At 57.3% G+C, this 20,858-nt stretch overlaps 1 pseudogene; it reads left to right on the forward strand.

The window, feature by feature from the left end:
* Nucleotides 1-3,218: 3,218 nt before the first annotated feature.
* LOC141968915 (transmembrane protein 209-like) overlaps nt 3,219-20,858 on the forward strand; it is a 77,917-nt pseudogene continuing 60,277 nt past the window's right edge.

Here is a 20,858-nt window from a genome sequence, read left to right on the forward strand (position 1 = left end):
CTCTGCTCCCAGCCTCAGCTCCGTGAGGGACGCAGCGGTGATCCGCGCCGTGAAATCAGAGTGATCTCTAGCGTGGGCACTCGGGAGAGCATTCTGCAACGCATGCGATGAGAACTGTTGCTGCGCTGGGCACAGGGAGAGGGGGATGTTTTGGGAAAGATCCCTGTATGGAATCCCCCGACCAGACCACACCAAGAGATCTGAGAGGATTCGAGAAGCCCAACCGCCCCTGGGCAACCTGGGGCCACGCGGAAACTTTTTAGAGGAAATACGCCCGTTTCAGGAATACGTAATTAAGCGAGGCTAGAAAGGAAGCGGGTTTGTTTTGAGCACCCAGCGCTGTTTTGCTTGTTCTTACTCCAATAAAATTATAAAGTTACGTTCTGCCTTCGCTTCTAGACGCGTAACAGCGCATCAGCGCTTCCGAGGGGGGTCTCTGTGGGTTGGGGGGTCTCTGCGCGTCCGTGAAACGTCCCTGGGGGGGTTTGGGAGGGATTTGTGGGGCAGGTGCGGGGGGGCTCCCTGGGGGCTGCCCCCGACCCCCCGCCGCCCCCCGGGACGCCGGGCCCCGCCCGGCCCCGCTGCCGGTCCGTGGGCCGCACGAGGCCGCCGCCCGCCCGCCCGCCAGCCCCCCCCCCGCGCCCAGCGGCTGCGCCAGCGCCCGGCCGAGGCCCGCGGGGGAGCGGCCAGCGGCGGGGGAAGGGGGGCTGAACCCGCCGCCCCGCAGCCGGGGCGCTCGCCGGGACGTCACGGACCCGTGACCCCCGGGAAGGGCGGGGGGAAAGGCGAGGGGGGGGGAAGGGAGGACCCCAACCCCCCCAGAGCCGCCGGGTTCGCACCCCCCGGGCGGGGGAGGCCCCGACGCGGGCGTGACGCCACCCCCGAGGTCCCCGTACCCGCCTTCGCGCCTCACCGCAGCCCGCAAGAGCGGCCGGATCCGCCGCCGCCATCACGGTGGCCCTGAGGGGAGCGGGGTCCGCCACGGGGAGTGTGGGCGCGGCGGGGGCGGGGCCAGCGGGGCGCATGCGCGGGACGCGGAGGAGAGGTGCGGGGCGATGCCGTGGCCGCCATGGGGAGTGTGGGCATTGCCAGAGAGGGGGCGGGGCCAGCGGGGCGCATGCGCAGGACGCGGTGGAGGGGTGCGGGATGATGCTGCGGCCGCCATGGCGGGTGAGGGCCCGTTCGGGGGCGGGGCCGGCGCGGCGCGAGGGCCGCAGGGCGGGCAGGCGCTTTCCTCCCTCGGCTGCCGCCATCGAGGAGTCGCCGCCGGTCGGGGCGGGCGCTGCCGCCTCCTCTGCCCGCCCTTCTTTCTCCTCTGCCCGCCCTTCTTTCTCCTCTGCCCGCCCTTCTTTCTCCTCTGCCCGCCCTCCTCCCCGCCGGCCTTTGAGGTAGGCAGGGCCCCCCGCGCTTGGGCGGGCGTCTCCGAGTTCTCCCTGGTATCCCCGGACCCTCACGCACCCCCTTTCCCCCCAGCCCCCCCTCCCCGGGAACCCCCTGAGAGGGCACTTGGTAGCGGGGGACGGGACCCCCCTGACAGGGTCGGGAGAGGGCCCCCCACCCAGGGGGATCCCCTCCCCGGGGGGTTTTGGGGGGCAGGACCCCTCGGGGACCCCAGGTGAGAGGTGCGCCCCCATTAGTGCCACCGCTGCCCCGTTAACTCGTTATTTTCGCTGCATCACCACCACCACCACCCCCCCCCAAATCTCCCGTTTTCTCCCCCTTTCTCGCCCCTCAGGTGATGGCGGAAGAGGCCGAGCCCAGCGCCCCCCTCCCGGCAGAGGGGGCTCCCCCCCGCCCCATCCCGGAGGCCTCTGAAGGGCCGCCCGAGATCCTGAGGGCTCCCCCCACACCACCAGGTCCTCCCAGGGGTGCCCCCCCATCGCGGGCCGCTCCGAGGGGGCACCCCCTTACCCTGGGGGGTCCCCCCGAACCCCGGGGGGCAGCGAGGGCCCCCCCGCCCGATCTCGGGGCGCTGCGTGCGGCACTGGAGGCGGCTCTGACCCGAGACCCCGGGGAGGAGACGCCGGCCGAGCCGAGCCCGATTTTGGGGCTCCCCCGGCCCTCCCAGGAGGGGGAGGCGTGGGGGGAAGGTGGGGGCTTGGGGCAAGGGGCGGTGTGGGGAACCTCCCTGTGTGGCCCTGGGGTCAGCGCCTGCCGGGCTGTCGGGGTGAGGCCTCCCCTCCTGCCTGTGCCCGAGCAGCAGAGGGCAGGGACGTGGGAGGACACCGTTCAGTCTGGAGGGGAAACCCCCCAGCCGGCCCTCCTCTGCCGGCAGAACAGGATCCAGCGTCCCTTTGAGTTCCGTGCCCCGAGAGCGCAGCTTCTGCAGGAGGACGTGGCTCAGGGAGAGGTGGGGAGCGTGAGGATGGGGAGCGGGTCTCTGCCAGGGGGCGCTCCTTTGTCGGTGTGGGGAGGGAAGTCTTGGGGCTGAAACCGTGTGAAAAGCCTGTCAAGAAAACTGCCAGGCAGCGTGTTCTTGTAGAGATCTCCCAGGAACCCTGATGTTCACTGTTTCACCGTTGAATCCTTGTACCAGTAAGCAGGTAGTGATGTGTACATGACGGATTTGTCCTAGAAAGCAAATTATTTATGTTCCCCTCTAGTGAGGAATTATGTGACCAGTTTTCAAGTGAGTGGCAGGAAGGAACAGCAGCAAGTTTTGGTGACAGGACTAGAAGAAGATGTCACCAGGGTTATTTCTTTCACATCTGGTATTAACTTTTAGATGTACCGAACCCCCAGGTCGTGGCTGCACGGTCTGAAAATCCTCTGTTCCTAACTGAAACGAGTGGGAATTTTCAGTAGAAAAACTGCAGAGCTGTGCAAGGCCTTTCCTGCCTCTGGCTCCCTCTGCTTGGAGAAGGCAGGAGCTTTGCCTCTGGCTGCTGAAGGATGTTATTTTTCAAAACTGAGGTTGGAATCTGTCTCTGTCCTCTTATCTGCACCTCACTGGAGGAGGTGGACGCTGTTCCTCAGTATTGAGGTGGCAATGCTGGCAGGGGAGTTCATCGAAGAAATATCATCTATTTTCACTGGTAAAAAGAATCTGATTTTTCTTTTTTTAAGATGCTAAACATGACTCTGGCTAAAGGTAAAGTCCATTTACAGAGTCTGTTTTGGATTACTGCTTTTTTTTCCTGAATCCTGTGCTGACTGAGGGTCTTACTGTATAAAAGTTGTCAAATTCTGTCATTTCTCTGTGTTTGTTGTTAGAGATCATGGCACCAGAACCAGCAACTTCCATCATCGACAGGGCCGTCACGATGAGGAAGGAGATGGAAGCCCGGAAAGGGCTCTTGGCCTGGGCACTCCTTCACGTGTCTCTCGCAGGCATGCTGTGTACTGAAATGTGCGTTAATTGTCACACCTGAGTCAAACAAGCAAAGCCTCCTCCTTCCTGTCTCCCGAAATATTTCCTGGGACTGAGTAGTTGCAAAATGCTAACTTCTTTTTTTTCTTTTCCGGACTGGAAATCTCATCAGCTCCTATTACAACACCGCCTGCTGGCCGCTCTGATATCTTGGTGAGTTGCTGCAGCATTTAAATTAATTTTCAAGGTTCTTTTCTTTTTTTCACTTGTCAGTTTGATTGCTGGAGAGGCAGTCTTTAAACTAGCTTTTTTTTAAAAAAAAAAGCATTTTTTTGTTTGTTTTAAATGTAAACCAAAGACATAGTTTGCTTTCCGCTGTCTCCCTTGAAACTTGGAATTTCATCCGTGTTAGTGACAGGTAAGGAGTGTTAACAGCTTTCTTAGACAGGAAGAACTTACTTGGTGCCTTAAATCTGTTGACCGTGTAGAGGAAGGCTTTGAGGAACACGGCAGATTTTCCTGCTCTGTTGTACCATGGGCGTGGATGGCATTTCACAAGAATTCAAGTTTGTTTTGGAGGAGCAGACGCTAAGCCAGCTGTATCAAATATGATTAGAGGATGAAGCAGGAGGAGGAGGAAAATCATGAGATGAGTTACAGATGAATTGGCAGAAGATGTTTTTTGAGAAATACTGTGAAACTTCATTGTAGTAGATTTGGAAAACAACTGTCCATCTTTAAAAATTCAATTTTAGCAGTGTCAATTAATCTCAGTACAGAAAGGAAAATTATCTCCAATGGTTCTGGCATAAAAAGGTGAAGAAATCTTGGCTGTTGCCCAAATTGGTACTTACTGACAGCACTAATAATTAGACCTGGTTTTAATGGGCATATGCCCGTTTTTGCAAACAAGACACTTTGGTTATTCTCCGTGCTCAAGCTACGATAAAAACTTCTCTGTTTCTTCTAGAACTCGCACTTGCATCTCTGCTCAGCCTGAACGCCGCCTCTGGTTTCTGGGTGTGCTTCAAATACGCAGGGGCACCGACCAGCCTGTCGTGAGTCCTGGCCGGCAGAGCCTGCTGGGGTTGCAGAATGCAGGTGGGTGCAGTCAATATCTCTGGCAATTCTTTTTGAATTCTTTTGTTTTGTTTCAAGATGGTGTCTCTCTCAAGGGCAGGATTCTCTAGCGAAGCGCGTTCTGAATCGCCTCCTCTGACAGGAGCAGTAAACTGAATTACCGCAGCGTATTAAAATTCACCACGTCACGTGACAATTTGTTGAGTGTTTGTGGGAGAACTGGAGGGGAAACAAACACAGGCGGTGGGAAAGGGCAGGATGAGAGCGGCTGCTGAAGGACAGGGAGGGACTTGAACCCTGTGAGGTTGGCCAAGGAGTTTGTGACTTGTCCGTGGAAGCAGGAGCCAGGCAGAGAGTGCAGGTCCATATTTAATTTTGATGTCCCACTACTGTCTCGCTGGGTAAGGAGAATGAAAGGAGAGGGACAGACAGAGCTTTGTGTGAAGTCTGAAATGAGCCACTCAGAAATCTTTTGGAGATCAAAGCAAAGTTCTAAAAAGAAGCTGACAAGGCAAATATACCAAAATCGAGATGCTGGCACGGTAGTATTGCGCTCTGCTCGTCTGGCCTAGAAAACGGGGAGCAGACGGTTGTAACGCTGTAACACCAAGGTTTGAGCATCTCCTGTGTTCATTTGCACAGATCAGTTGAGACATTCAGCGGCTCAAGATGCACAGAGTAGGCAGGTAGAGCTGAGCTGATGAAATAGGCGATGGAATAGAGAAACCCCTGGGTTACGCAAGGTGCCTGGTAACACTGAAATCTGAAGCTGCAGGATTGGTGCTGAGGTGTTGTCCTGTGTCTCAGTCTTCTCTTTTTTCCTGTCAGTGACTTGACTGCCGAGTTCTGTAGGGGCCAGATTTTTCTAGCATCCCTTCTTGCATCTTTTCTAAATCGCCTTAAGATAGCGTTGTGTGCGTGTCTAAGCGGGGAGGAGAGTTTGGGGCTGCTGCATCCGCGATGCTCATTCTGTTTTTCCTTCCCGCAGCGGTACAAACAACTCCACCACGTGAGCTGGCGGCACCTTCTCCTCCGCCCCGGGGCCAGAGTGTGCTGAGTTACAGCCCGTCCCGCCGCCCTCGCGCCCGCCCACAGTTTGGTACCGGTTGTGTCCCGGGGTGCAGCCCCCAAGGACGGGCTCTGCCAAGCGGCAGCGCTTCTTACGTCAGTGCTGGAACCTATTCCCCGAGCAGCAGCTGCACTCGGGTAAGGACCAGGACAGCTCCCCAGCGTGCAGTTTGGGTCTTCGTTTGGTGCCTGTGCCGCTGAAGGGGAGCGGTAGCCACTGGAGAGTTGTCTATGTGTGTGTTTGCTCCTTTTGCAAAGCGGATCTAAATTTGTCATATTGGGATTTGTCCTTCTTCCCTAGAGCCACTTCCTCGGTTTAGAGCAGCTGGTTTGTTTCAGAACAAAGCAAAGCCAAGCAATCAAAATGTAAGTGCAAAGGAGACCACAAAAACCCAATCCAGACCCCAAATGAGAGTCTTTTATGTTCATGTCGTTTAGAAATCAAGGTGGAATTCTGTCTTCCTTCTGTGACACAACCGTTTGTTTTCCTTTGCCCAAGGTTTCCAGCTCCTCTGCCAGCAGGTCACCGTCCCCCCTAGCGCTGGGCCACTGGAAAGCGGCGGGTTAAGGTCTCGTTGCGGCTCTTCCCCCGCTCTGTGTAATTCTGCGGGCGCAGAGGAGGATGTGACAGACCTCAGGGCACTGCACGCCTTCCTTCGGAGAGAGGAACAGAAGCGGCGGAGAGTCCAACTCGGTAAAAACCAAAGTGATTTGATGGGAAAAGCTTGGTCAGGAGAAGGGGGTGCGTTTGTTGGAGATTGGCTTTTATGGATGAGAAAAGTCCCAAAGGATTCCAGTGCAGCCGTACTAGGAGATAGACCTGACTCGTTTGTGGTGATCGCCTGTGACTGGGTAAAGGCGGCTGCTGACTAGTGGAGTCTCCTGCTGAGTGGTTCGGACGTGAGGTGGGACACTGTCATTTCTACCTGTCTCCATGGCTTAGGACCTCCAGAACGTTTTCCTCCAAAGATTTGCTGGGGATGGGCTGGGAACGTGTGCTGAGAGATTGTCTCTGTGGCACCCGTTGGCCGTAGCAGCCCGTGATAAGCTGCCGGGCTCTGTTGCCGTGTGATGAGAGGGATATTTTGTGGAGAAGGCGTTTCAGATGCGGGGGTGAATTACCTGCAGGCAGTTTTTGTCCTGGATAGGGACAGTCGGGGTGCAGTAGTTGTTTCTGCAGACCGACCTCAGTGTCCCTATTCATGGCAGTTCGTGTCCTTGTGTCTGGCCAAAGCCTTCATATCCTGACCTGCTGTGCCTGTGCTGTTGCGTCGAGAACTTCTTGGCAATGACTGTATGTGAGTGTTTAATGAAGGAATCGTTTCAGGGTGTTTGGATTCCAGCTCTCCTTCCAGCAGCCCAGCTTTGGGGAACTGCAGCCGTTCCATCGCCAACTGCGCGCAGGTGCTGAGAAAGTTCCGGTACCAGCTGGCCTGCAGGCCCCGGGCCCCATCACCACACAAGGATGTACCTGACCTGCGCTCGATACGGGCTGCAGAAGGGGTAAATTCCACAGCAAAAGTGGTCAAGGGAGAGAAACGGGTCTGTAAAGTACACAGCTTTGTGCAGAGGTTTGGATTCGAGCTGCATCAGGAATGTGGGAGAGAGAAATCCTCGAGCGCTGAGCTGTCTTCATCCAGCTTGCGAAGCTCGTGGTCACTGTAAATGGCCATTGCAAACTCTGAACTGTAGTGGGAAAAGGATTTCTCCCTTGGAGAGCAAGGCTCACACTGGATACAATCCATTTCTGATCTAAAACTGGAGTTGGAAGGGATTTGTGTTGAACCCCGTGGAACAGCTGAAGGACATAAAGCATAAAGCCTTTACGCTGGCGTCTGAAAGAAGTCTGATGCCAAGGAACGCCATTCCCGTGGCCTCAGTGAAATGGGATCGATTATTTCCTACGTTACCCTGATGAAACTGCCCATTCAGGTACCTCTTCCATCAAGCCTGCAGTTCAGAGCAATTTTATCCTCGTAGAGCAGAGAGCTTCAGACTGACTTTGGGCTCATGGCGGGTGGCTGTAGCGTGACTGGAGAGTGAGCGCGTCCTCCGTGAAGCTGCTGTAGGAGTCCCGTGATCCAGCCAGCAGGTGTATAAGAATTTGGGGAAAAATGCGGTTGGAATGATGTAGTTAGCGTCAGAAACTGTCACAGACCCTACAAACTCTTGGTATTCTCTGAAGTTCTCACACGTAGTTAATGGCCCTTTCCATAGGTCTGGGCCCGGGGGACGATGCAGCGCCACCTCCTTGGTCACGTGGATTCCTGGACCACGAAGGTCAGAAACGTCGGTCCCGTCTGGGGCCGAGACGTCCCGTCTCTGTGACGAGGTTTGGTTTTCCTTGCTGGAACGCAGATTTCTAAATTGGTGTTTCTGCAGTATTTCTAGCTCGCTCTCCCGGGCTCAAAGCGTGGAAAATTCCAACCCAAAGGCTGGGTTTTTTCTGACTGTCCCGAGCAGCGTAATAAAAGCAAAAGGAAAAACCTTGGTCTTAGTTAGCAACAGCCCTTGCTGGAGCAGGGCAGAGTGAATCGCACATGGTGGCAAAACAGTCAGTCGAGCTTTGGATTGCCCCTTCACTCACAGAATCTGTCGGGTCTAAAGTTTTGCTTGTGGGTTTTGTGTGGGTTTTTTGGGATTTGGTTTTAAATAAGGGTGGTGTAAAGCAAAGATGAGTATGAGATCCGTGCCAGACTGCTGAGCATCTGTTCCTAAACCCAGGGCCAGCACGCATCAGTTCCCAGCTCCTGTCGCATACAAATCCCACACGGAGTGTTTATCAGCTTCTTGATTTCCCCAGACCAATGTGAGAGGGAGTGGCCTCATCAAAGTATAAATTCCCTTTATGGGTGGAGGGCTGTGCTTCATCATACCCCTTGCCTCACGGTTCAGAAAAGCTTCAGAAAGCAAAGCTTTACCTGATACTTTCTAGAGATGTGTTTTCCTGACTCCTTTTTTTGGATTTTCTGGTCATTTAGTCCTCTAGTCTTTTAGACCTTTTAGTCCATTTCTATACTGAATTTTCTGGTCTTTTAGAAAGTATTAGAGAGTCACTGAAACTCCGCCTGACTTGATACTCTAATTGAATTCCTTTTGTCCTTGGCTGGCTTCAGTATTTCTGTTGTTAAGCTCCTTTGTGACTGTAACAGTGATGCTGGAGGTGAGGGAGGAGGCTGCCAAATTGAGGGGGTCGGGGTTGCAGAAGCACCTCTGGGGAGCTCGGGAGCAGGCAGCTGCCCCGTGTCAGGCGTCAAGCGAGGGGGCAGAAGGGGCTTGGCTGAGCAGGGACCTGCTCGCTGAGCTGCAGAGCAAAAGGAATGGCACCCTCTCTGGGAGCAAGGTCAGGCTTGGCAGGAAGGGGCAGAGCCGTGGCTCGCACACGCGGGGAGGAGAGAGGAGAGGCCAAAGCTCAGTTAGAGCTGGGAGCGGCCAGTGATGTGTCTGACAACAAGAAGGGATTTTTCAGTAGGATTGTAGCCAGAGGAGCTCTGAAGAAAACATCAGAGTGAGACTTGTTGAGGGTGGTCACCTGACAGAGAGGCGTGGGGGAGACATCAGCCTGTCAGCCCTGCACAGCCCCTGAGCAGCAGCGGGGCTTTGAGAAACAGGCCTTGGGGGAGAGATCAGAAACTGCCGAGTTGTGCCGAGGTGTCAGGGAAAAACAAGGGACAGCTGCCACCCCGAGCTGTGGGACAGTGCTGCACTGGGAGGAGTTCCCGCCGCGGGAACAGCGCCTGGGCGAGCAGGGGATCGGTCTGCACAGCGTGTGAGAGTGCTCTGTGCTGGTAGGAGGAAAGGTTGAGAGCTGCCTAATTGCTGATTCGCTAATTATGAAGTAAGAGCTTTAGCGAGAGCATAAGTAGGTACTATTGTAAGAATAGAGGGTCTTTCCTTCTGCACTTCAGTGGAGAGTCCGTGCCTCAGTTGCCACACGTGGGAGGTTTGACTGAGCAGGGCCGGCCTGCTTGGCAGATCCTCTGGGACTCACGGACCAGGTGGCTTTTGCTAAATGCACGTCCCAGTGTTTGAAAGTTCCACCCCCCATTGCTCTCAGTGCAGTTTCAGCAGTCCATTGTACCGCTCCATTTTCCCAGAGGCTGGTGCAGGATTGGGGATGTGATACACCCCCTCAGTGCCACGTTCTTTGGCCCAAGCGTCTGTGAGGCTGTTTTGGAAATGAGTCCCTTTATCTGATTCAATCCTTTTTGGGGTGCCATGTCACCACAAGACTTGCTTCTCAAGACCTAAAATATTGTTCCAGGCAGTGGCATGAGGCACGGCATAAGTTTCCAACCAACCAGTGGCTGCTTCCACCATTGTAAGCACACAGGGTTTGTCGTGCCGAGTTTGTGGGAGCGTGATAGAATCAATCTGCCAGGCCTCCCCATATTTATACTTTAACCATCGTCCCCTGTACCAAAGGGGGTTTAACCGTTTGGTTGCTTGATGGCAGCACGTCTCACATTCATGGACCACCTGTGCAATAACATCCATGGTTAAGTCCACCCCTCGGTCACTTGCCCATCTCTGTGTTCCATCTCTGCCCTGATGGCCTGAGGAGTCAAGGGCCCAGCGAGCCAGAAATCGTTCACCCTTATGCTGCCAGTCCAGATCCACGCGAGCCACCTTAATCTTAACCCACCTGTTGGTTGTTCCGATGTTCTTCAGTGTCCTGACTCTCGGGTACGTGAGCACCTACACGCTGTACTTTCACAGCCAGGTTCTCTACCCCAGCAGCAGTATCTCGCCCTCACTCAGCAGCCCAGATGGGTTTGCCTCTCGCTGCCCGTGGCTCCGTTCCCACTGCTGTAACCACCCCCACAGCGCATTTGCCACCACCCCGAGTCAGTGCAGAGACAGAGCACTGGCCACCTCTCTCGCTCGGCGGCAGCCAAGGCCACCTGGATGGCTTTCACCTCTGCACACTGACTCGGTAGGCACGGGCCAGGCCCCAGCACGTTGCAGTGAGCTGGGTCTCTCTGCAGTTACCCGGGTGACACCATACCTTTTCCAAATATTTGACTAGTTTTTGGGGATTCTGCACCTGTTTGGGAGTGAAGTTCCAATACACCGGAGGTGGCCACTGTTCTGGGCACTTGCCCGTGCTGTCCCACACCCCCAGCCACTCATAATTCTCCAGCCTTGGGGTAGATCTCTGGGTGATTCTCTTCAATAGTTGCTTAACCCTGAACAAAGCCTGCACCACGTGTGGGAACACACTGGCTCCCAGCAGTAAGATGACCACGTTAGTTGGATATTCAAAATTCCCCAAATTCTCAAACAGAGTTGTAAGTAGCCTCAGGACTGACAACTTCATCGTGCCATCGATCGGTGTTACACAGTTCAGCAAAATGAAAATCTTAACCCAGCTCCCATGGGTGCTGAGCAGCAGCAGGGGGACTATATACAGCAAATGAGGAGAGGCAGTTTTAAGGAGCCAAGCGATGGACGTTATGCCCAGCAATTGATAAGCCGATGTAATGAATGCTTTAACCAATGGCTATGACACACTGACCCGATCTGCCGTTATCTCGACCCTTCGAGCCCCACGCTGGGCCCCAAAAAGGACTCTCGTGGTTTGAACTCTGTCAGAGCCAAAGACCACGCAGCCGCTTGCTCACCCTCCCCTTGGGGGAATGGGGGAAGAGAGTGGAGGGACACAAGGAAAACTCGTAGGTTGAGATAAAAAACCACCAGTTTAGTGACTGTAATAAAACAATAACAGTAATAGAAAGTACAGATGGGTGATGCCCAAGGCGATTGCTCAGCACCCACCGACCGATACCCAGCCCGCTCCCGGCCAGCGCCCCCGACAGAACAGAGATCCTGCCGTCACAACACACAGCCCTGGGGCTGTGCTTCCTCCCAGCTGGAGAAAATTAACTCTACCCCAGCTGAAACCAGGACCCTGTTGTAGCAGATTAAAGCTACTCTGTGAGCGTGGGACAGAACTGGACACGGGCGAGCAAACGCTTCAGGTGACCGCAAAGTGGGGCAGGGCAGTCTGGAGTGTTTCTGTCGGGACCAAAGCAGGTGCTCGGGGGGCTGTGCTGGGGTGTGTGAACGCTCCGGGACGAGCCAGGGGGTGCAGGAAGGTGCTGAGGGGAAATGATGGGGGCCTGGGGACACCCTGAGAGGAGCTGTTGGCCAATGGCGAGCTGGGTCCCTCCCCCCTGCAGCGGAACCCTGCCCCACCCGGCCTGGGTGACGCGTCACCGTGACCCCCTTTGTGACACGCTTCTGTGTCTCCCCCGGCACCGTATCTAAGCAGTGCAGCCCCACGGTGTCTGACAACACGGGGAAGGGACAGGGCAGGAGCGCAGCGAGGAGACTCCTGAGCACGGCCCACGTCTTTTCCCATCGCTCCCTAAAGCTGAACCCCCCACGGCCCCTCAACCACTTTCCTCCATTTTTGAGGATGGCAGAGAGACCCCCCAGCAGCCCCAGGGTGGTTTGGGAGGAGGTGGGGGCTCCCCAGGAGAGCAGCTCTCTTCCAGAGCCCTGTGAGGTGTCCGTGGTCCAGCCGCTGCAGATGGGTGAGTAGAGGGCTCCGCGGGGCTGGCTCGATGCCGGGACCCCATTTCCTCGGCGTGGGGCCATTTAAAGCTCTGCGCCGCCCGGGAGGCTCGTTGGGAAGGTGGCGTGTCTACTGACTCTCCTTGTTACCTGTAGGCGAGACCCTGCCGGAGGAGGATCCAGAGCTCACAGAGCGCCAACCAAGACGGGATTCTGAGAGCACCTCGTTGCTTTCTTGGCTTGACAGCAGCAACATGACAATGGTAACGAGCTCCCAGGGACCCTTGTCTGTGGCATCAGCTTGTGCAGCAAAGGGACCCAGGGACGGTTGAGCTGATCAGCCGTGCAGCACCGTCGGCATGCTCGGAGTGACACGCCTTCCCCCCATCCCTCCTCCCGTAGGTGTCTGGCGAACACCTCCAGCCTTCTCAGAGGACGGACATTCTCCTCGTGGCCATCGAGGCCTTGACGGCAGACGATGCCAGTGACAGGCAGATGGGCAGTGACATCGTGGACATGGCTGTGAGGGACCCTGCATCCTGGCTGATGGATGTAAGTGCCCCGTGGCTGGATTGTCCTTCCATGTCAAGTCTTGTTCTTCCCTCCTGCCCTAACACAGCTCTCAGGCACCCAAAACCCATTTCAAGGCAGCAGGGAGGGGTGGGAATGGCAGCACCATCCTTACCCATGTCCCCTCCAGGTGCCAAAAGTGATGAGATACATCCACAAAAATGTGGAGCACATCTGCACGGAGCCAGCCCGGAACAGCCTGGACTCGCTGCTGCTGCTGCTGACCAGCTGGAGCCCCAGGGAGGTGGTCAGGAGCCTTCTGAGGATCTCTCCAGCGTGTGACAGGTACCGGCCCCGACAGCCTTGAGGGCTTGTTTCCATGGGGAGAGTGGCCCAGAGACTCTGGCTGCCAGACCCACGGGAAACTGCGGGATATCCCCGAGGAGCAGGGCTCTCCATCCCACCACGCTTCCCGCTTCAGCCCGAGCCGGCCCCAGCAGAGCCCCTGCCCCACGGGAACAGAACCTCACCCCCCTCTGCCTCCCCGGGCACCCCGAAATGAGGGGGTGGGCAGGGCCGGGGTCCGGAGGAGCCGAGGCAGCCCGACTGACCGAGTTGGCTCTGGCTCCGCAGCGCTGCCGTGGCCATGTGGGAGGTGCTGATCTCCACGCCCTGGGAGTTATGCACCATCTTGCCGGAGCTGGTCAGCGTGCTGGAGGACTGCCGGGAGCGCAGGGTGTTCAGCTCTGCCGTGGATGACGCCTGCATCTACCCCTTGGCTGTGAGTGACCCACACCCAGCCCCACCGCTCTGCCTTCCTCCTCCTCCTCCTCCTCCTTCCCCTGCTCAGCACCAGCCAGACCCCTGTGCCACACGCTCGGGCCCACCCCACGCTGGTTTGGCCCCACCAAGCCTGTCCCGGCACAGGCAGCGCTCTGCCCTCCCCCTGCCTGCATCCCCCTGCCCAGCTCCGCAGCCTGGAGACCCCGGGAAGGGGCAGAAACCAGAGTCAAGGCGGTTGCTGGTCCTGGGTCAGAGACGTGGGGACTCGGAGGTGGTTTCAGGGGGAGAGGAGACATTTCCCATGGACCGTGCTGGTGGGGAGGAGGGAGCCCTGCAGCTCTGCTGGTCTCTCACCACTGTCTCCGTTTTAGCTCCTGGTCTGCACCGACATTGATGACAAGGACTTTGCTGCCCTCTACAATGCGCAGAGGTTCCTGAGGCATCCCGGCCCGGTGACGCTCTCGCTGGTGCTCACGGGCCTCATCACACTTTCAGAAACACCCGAAACGGTGAGCGGGGGGTCGGCAAGGGGAGACACACTGGTATCCGGGGCCTGGGGGATGCGGTGGCTTGGCCCCGTCTGGGAGGATGAGGGGTGATGGCTCCAAGCACCCTCCCTGCTCTGAGGGGGCTGGGGGGTGCCTGGGGGGGGTCCTTCACTGCTTCACAAGAAGGTGACTGGTGTGTTCCGTACAGGCAAGGAAAATGCTGGTGTTGCTGCCCGACATCATGGAGAACTTGCTGGCAGCCAACGCCGATGTCAGGATGAAGGCCCTGATGCTCTTCGTCAACATGATGGGTCACATGAAGAGGGAAGAGGCCAACCTCATCTCTCTGAGGGTTGCAGAGAAGCTCCTGCCCCTCTTTGATGATGTAAGTCTGCCATGGGAGCCTGAGCAGAGGCGATGGGTGAGAGATGGCTGCCCTCCAGTGCGGCCATGCGGGAAGCATTTGGGCAGGGGTCCCCCCCTTGCTCCTCTTGCATAGCCTTTTGGGGCTCTTCCTCTCCCCGCTCCTCTTCCGTGGCCTTTCAGTGCTCTGGGGCCGTTGTGCTGCAGCCGCAGGTCTGGCCGACGGCTCCTGGTTCAGGATCTGATCCCGGAGCAGCTCCTCTCCCCCGGCCACGCTAACGCCCCTGCTCCCCGTGGGCGAGGAGCGGCTGGTGCTGAGCTGCCTCTGTCCTCCTCCCTGCCAGGAGTGCAGCCGGGTGCGGGAGCTCTCCATCCGCCTCTTCAAAGACGTGATGAAGACCGCGGTGGGGAGAAACAAGAGAAAAATGGTGAAGACAGCACAGAGGGTCCTGGTCCCACTGTTACTCCGTATGAGCGACCAGGTGGAGAGCGTGGCCAAGGTGCGGTGACCAGCGATTGGTGTCACGGGGAAGGGTGTGCTGACACCACGGGGGTGGCCTGGGTGTGAGGGACAATGGGAATGTGTGTCACCGCAGGGTCCCGCTGCACTGGTCCCAGTGCTGCAGAGCTGGAGGGGGAGTTGGGGACCCCCCGGCCCACAGGAAGGGTCCCTGCAGCCCCAGCACGAGCAGGGCCAGAGAGCCTGGCACAGACAGTTCCCTGCTCAGTCGGGGCCGGCTCCCAGAGCGCGGGATGGCCCCAGCAATGAAGGGGGATCCAATCCCGGGATCACCCCGTGCCCCCAGCTCAAAGCCAGGCCCAGAGCAGGAGGATGCCAGGTCTTCTCCCCGGGCTCTGGTGCCATCTCCCAGCCTCTGCTTCTCCGCAGGCTTCCCGGGACACCCTCAGCGCCTGTGGAGAGTTCCTGGGCAGGAGGAGGCTCAGATCCGCGGCCAAGACATGGCAGACAGACCTGATCGGACAGTGCTTGGTGAGGACACCCCCCAAACCCCGGGGCGGGCTGGATGGGGGCTGCAGCCGTGCCTGGGGGGGCTGTGCCTCTCTGCATCGGCGCCCTGCTCCAGCCCCGCTGCTCCAGCTGCAGCCTCCTTCCCTGCCCTCCAGCACGCAGCCCCCAGGGGCTCTTCTCCAGGAGAGCCCGGCCCAGCTGGGCCCTGGAAGCGGGACGGAGGGGTCTCGGCACCCCCAGCCCCCTCTGCCTGCGGCTCTCTCTGGCCCTCAGCCCCACGGGGCTCCCGGCTGGGAGACGGGAGTCACTGGGAGGGAGCGGGGGTGCTGGCAGGAGGGACTGGTCCGGACGGCTGCGGAGGGTCCGTACCAGCCCCGTGCCCTTGTGCTCCCTCAGATAACGCACAGGAAGAGCAGGGTGGACGAATACCTGCTGCAGAGCCTGCCCTACCTGAAGGACCCTCAGACCACTGTGCGGGCGGCGGCCGTCAGGTTCATCGGTGAGTCCCCGGGGACCCATTTCTGGCCGCCCAGCCCCAGTTCCCACTGGTGGGCTCGCTGGGGGTCTTGCTGGGTCCCACTGCCCCCTTGCTGGGGCACAGCCCTGCCCAGGGGGAGCAGAGCTCTGACATTACCTCTGTGCCCCAGGTCTTGCTGCGCGGCACCGGAGGATCCTCAGCCAGGAGAGTGTGGGGGACATCTGTGATGGTGAGTAGGGACAGAGCCCGGGCAGGTGCTGCCGTGCCCGGCCCCGCCCCAGGAAAATACTCCAGGGGCAGACGAGCAGTTTCAGGAGGTTTTTTTCAAGAGCAGCTTCACAGTTGTTTGTGTCTTAACACATAGGTTAGCATATCTCTTTAGTAAGGTCTTGAAATTGGAGGAATTTTGTTTTCTCACCAAAAAGGAAGGGACTTTGTGGGGAAAGAACAGCCATCCCTGTCCTGCCCCTTGCCAGGAGGCTGATGATGTCCTGGCTCCACGCTGGGATGCTCAGATCAATACACGGGCTCGTTGAGGCCGCACACAGCTCTAGACCCGCTCGTACAGCAAACGAAAAAATGACTCTGAGGCCTGGCCCGGTCCTGAGCCCCTCTGTGTGTCGGGGGCACACGGGTCGTTCCTGAGCAGCAGCGTCAGCCGCTCTGGTTCTCTCACCGGCTCCTCCTGGCAGGGAAGGAGATGGCTGGGGCTGGCATGGGCTGGGGGGGGTCCTGGGGGTCTCTGCGGGCACTGGGGGCTCACGGCTGCTCTGCTCCCTTCTCTCACAGCGCTCCTGCCCTTGGGGAAAGACTCGGAACTCTCCATCAGGTCCCTGGCAGCCGACACCGTCTCACTCCTGACAACAGAGCAGAGTCTGAGATCAAGATGGAGCCTGCGGTCGCTGTGCTGCTGGCTCTGATGAGCCTCCGAGAGGCCAAATGCTCTGGAAGACGGCTGTACTGGATTAATGATTTTTTTAAATAAAGCTGGAGCCACAAGCCACTGGGACTCCGTAGCGTCCTTCCCACGGGGACCCCCCTGAGTGTGCTGAGCAGGGTCCCCCCCGGCCTCTGCCGCTGCCCCCAGGACCGCACACCCGCACCCAGCCCGGAGAGGAGGAGGAGGAGGAGGAGGGAAGCTTTAGCCCATCCTGCCCCTCCCGAGACACCTCAGGGCACGAAAAGGCACCGCCAAGCTGGCACGTCGCCATTTCTCCCAGCACCAAAATCCTCTCCTGTACTGGGGAGCTGAGCTGGTTTTGACTGGGCACTGGTTAGTTGCTAGAACATTCTGGGGTCAAACTGGGGGATTCTGGGGTCCAAAGAGAATTTTGGGGAAAAAGTGGGAGGCTTTTGGGGATGCTGGTGGAGATTTTGTGGTAAAACTGTGGGATTTTGACATTCAGGATAGATTTGGGGATGAAAAATAGGAATTTTGGGGGTGCTGAGGCTGATTTGGTGTCAAACTGGGAAATTCTGGGATCAAAAGTGGGAGATTTGGGAGTCAGAAATGGGAGATTTGGGGGTCAAACATGGAAATTTTGTGGTAAAACTGGGGGATTTGATGGTGAAACGTGGATCCTGGGGCCATGGATGGTTTTGGGGTGAAAAGGGGTTTGGGGGTCTCACCCTGCAGCACCCAGGTGAGGGTGGCCCCGGTGATGGTGGCAGCGCTGTCCCCCACCCCCACGGCCTGGAGGACCACCCAGGTGGCCAGGGCGCCCATTAGGGTCTGTACAGAGCTCCCAGCCACACCCAGTTACTCCCAGTACCCCCACCTGCCTCCTAGCTACTTCCCAGTCCTTCTTAACCCCCAGACACCTCCCAGTAGTCCCCCACCACATTCAATTACCAGTGACCCCCAGCCCATCCCAGTGCTCCCAGTTACTACCCAGTTACCCCCACCTACACCACCTCCCTCCCAGTTACCTCCCAGTCTCTCCCAGCACTGCCCTGGCTCCTCCCAGTGGCCCCCAACCACCTTCCAGTGTCTCCAGTCCTCTCCTAGTGCTCCCAGTTACCCTCCCAGTTACCTCTCAGTCCCCCCAGGTCCCTCCTAGTAGCCCCCGGCTGCCTCCCAGTGCCCTCCAGTCCCCTCCAAGCAGCCCTTCTGGTGAACCCCAGCCCCTTCCCAGTTCCTCCCAGTGGCACCTGGAGTTCCTCCCAGCACTAGTACTGGAGGTAGTTGGGGCTGATGCTCTCGGGGTACACCTGAGGCAGCAGCATCTGCTGAGGGGGGACACATGGAGGGGGGTGGGGGTCAGGTACCCCTGGGACCCTCAGGGACCCCAAATCACCCCTGTGGCCTCTCCAAACCCCATTCGCCCCCCCCTGCCCTAGTCCCTCCAAAATCCCCTTAGCCCCTGCCCAGATCCCACTGGCCCCCCAGTTCTCCATTTTCCCCCCCAAGATTCCAACAGTCTCCCCGGAACCTACCGGCCGCCCCTTCTCCCCGTCCTCCTCCAGGCGCGGGGCACCCGATGGGGAACGGCTGCGCCTCCTCCTCTGCCCCTCGGCGTCAGGGGCTGAACAGCAGCCGGGTCCCCGCTGCCCGCGCAGCCTCTGCCCCGCTCACAGCCGCGATGCTCCTCCCGCTCGGAGCGCAGGAGGGATCTGCCCCAAGGAAATACCCAGTCATGGCCTTGTTTTAAGAAATCCCGTGGCCGTGAGCGTCTGGGCAGCGCGGTGTTGGGGAACGTCACCCCTTGGCTCCAGCTCCGCTCTGCAGCAAACAGATGAAGTTTGTTGTTGAACTGACGTTTGCAGCGGTTACACTCAGACGTTCAGTGCCTCCTTCTCTTCTCCTGGTGTTCCCCACACCCCTCCTCCCCGGCTCCTCTCCCACGGCCCGACCACCTCTGTCCCTGCTCCAAAGGCCGCCGCTGAATTCAGCTGTTCCATCCCCGGGTCGGGCTTTTCCTGGCGGGGGTCAACCCACCACAGCCGGGCCCCTTCTCTCCCCGGGGAAGGCACAAACCAAAGCAATCCTACCGGGACCGAGCAGAGCACCAGGAGGAAAGGGTCTCTGAAATTCAGTGATGTCTGAAAATCTCGACGACGTCTCTGTCCCCAAAACGAGGATTAACGCGTTTGTGGTGACTCGTACACGCACAGGGACTGATGAGAAGATTTTGCCACCTCTTGGGCGCCCGCTTAAACCACATCTCAAGGGAGGGGAGGCTGCTGCAGGCGCAGCGCCGCCCTGCAGGACCCCGCGTCCAGGAAGAGGGGGAAGGGGCCCCCCACTTCGGGCTACCCACCCCCTCAGAGCCCCCTTTCCCAGTTCCCGCTCCCCCCAGCACCCCAAAACCCCCATCGGGGCGAGGGCAGGGGGCTGGCACACAGCGCAGCCCTAAGGGACCCAGGCCTCGGGCAGGGAGGAGGGGGTGGCTGAGGGGGCTCAGGGGGAGTTGGGGCACAATCCCCCTCCCCAAATTGCCAAATTCCACCCCCCCTGCTGCTCCCCGAGGGCGAGGCAGGAGCAGAGCCACTGCAGCACCACCACGGGCTGGAGCTGGCGACCCAGGGGGAGCCGGAGCGGGGCCAAGTGAAGGGGCACGGCGGGGGGGCACTGGCACTGGGGGGGTCACTGGGAGCAGGGAGGGGCACTGGGAGCTGGAGACAGAGGCGAGGGGAACTGGGAGTTGCTGGTTTTAGTGGAGCTGGTCCCACCCTGTGTCCACCCCAACCCCTGCCCTCCCCTGGGCGGGGGGGGAAAGGGTCGGATAATGGTGGGGCTTGTGCCAGTGGGTGTGCAAAGGCTGGTGCTTGTGCAAGCTTTGGGGATGGGGAAAGGCTCATGCAACGTTTGGTACTTGTACAAACACGTGTGCAAAGGCCTGTGAGATGCTCAGGCTTGTACAAACACACGTGCCACGTCTGGGGCTGGTGCAAATGCGGGTGCAACACCTGGAACTTGTGCAAAGCCCCGTGCAAGCCCTGGTGCGTGTCCAAGAGCCCTGGGACACGGGAGAGGAGGGATACACCGTGAAGCACTGGGATGAACTGCTGAGCTCTGGGCAGCTCTGGGGGGCACTGGGATGAACTGGGACGGATCAAGGGTACTGGGAGTTTATTGGGTTATTAACAATATTAACAATATTCTCCTGTAATTCCTGACAGTGTCACAGAAAGAACCCTTCAGCTTTACCATCTGCACCTTCTTCTCTGGATTCACAAAGAAATCATAGGGTAATTCCTAGTAATTATGAAAATTAATCAGAAAATAATACTGAAGAAAGTAACAATCGCAGCTGAACAACAAAGTCAAATAAAGGAAGGAATGGAACGAGCAAAAAGTGCCTCAGCTCTTGGAAGCTGTTCCTACACATCATGCTTGTATACTAATCCTCTGAGAGATCAGCATCAGAGGAATTCCAAATTCTCTTGCAATGTTATGTCTACGAGAGAACCCAAACCATTCCAGTTCATAAGGTAAAGAATAACAGAATAATTCCACAGCATCATCCTGAGGAAGAAAAGAAAAAGAAAATTTAAAGGATTTCAAGCACTGAATATGATTTGAGGGAATAAAGTTTGTTTTTTTTTTTAAATTGAAAAAAGAAGAAAAAAGAAGTCTGGCACCAAACAGCTGAGAGAGCTTCTATATAACAGGGAGCACCACAAAGGCAGATGAACCAGGTCATTATAAACCAGACAACTGTTTCTTCCCTTTGAGACAAGAACTACCACTAGTCAGATTATTTCAATTTGAAAAAAAAAAAAAAAAAAAAAAAAAAAGTACTTTTTCCACATTGCAAGTAACTAGTTAACAAGACAAATTAGGTGGGTTTTTTTCTATTTTACTGTATGATTTTTTAACAAGTCTTTGTCTTCATACCAGTAAAGGACTAAACCAACAGCCCAAACATGCCTCCTGAAACCACAGTCCTGCCTTCCAGCATGTCCAAGCTCCTCGCATCAATATTGTGAAAGTGATGAACCAAACTGGAAACAAAATTCTGGAAACAGGAATGTCCCCTACCTTTCTTTTTACCATCTGTGACCATACTACGGCTGTTAGAAGCCAGCCCTGCGGTGAGCAGGAGGCTGGGATCCATTTCAAATTCCATGAGCCTGTGCACACTGAGATGGGATGTGTCCTGCAGGGGAGGGGGGCCGTAAACTGAGAAAAAGGGAAAAAACCACCCAACCTCAAAGGTACAGAAAGCATTCTAACAAGGGAAGCAAAGCTGAAATGCCACCCTCGGCACGCAGAGCTGCGAGTCCCTCGCTCCTGGCAGCAGCTGAGCGGTTTCTTACTGTGGGACATTAGATCCTAAACCAAGT

This window comes from Athene noctua, chromosome 21 (assembly GCF_965140245.1).
Source record: "Athene noctua chromosome 21, bAthNoc1.hap1.1, whole genome shotgun sequence".
Taxonomy (NCBI): Eukaryota; Metazoa; Chordata; class Aves; order Strigiformes; family Strigidae; genus Athene; species Athene noctua.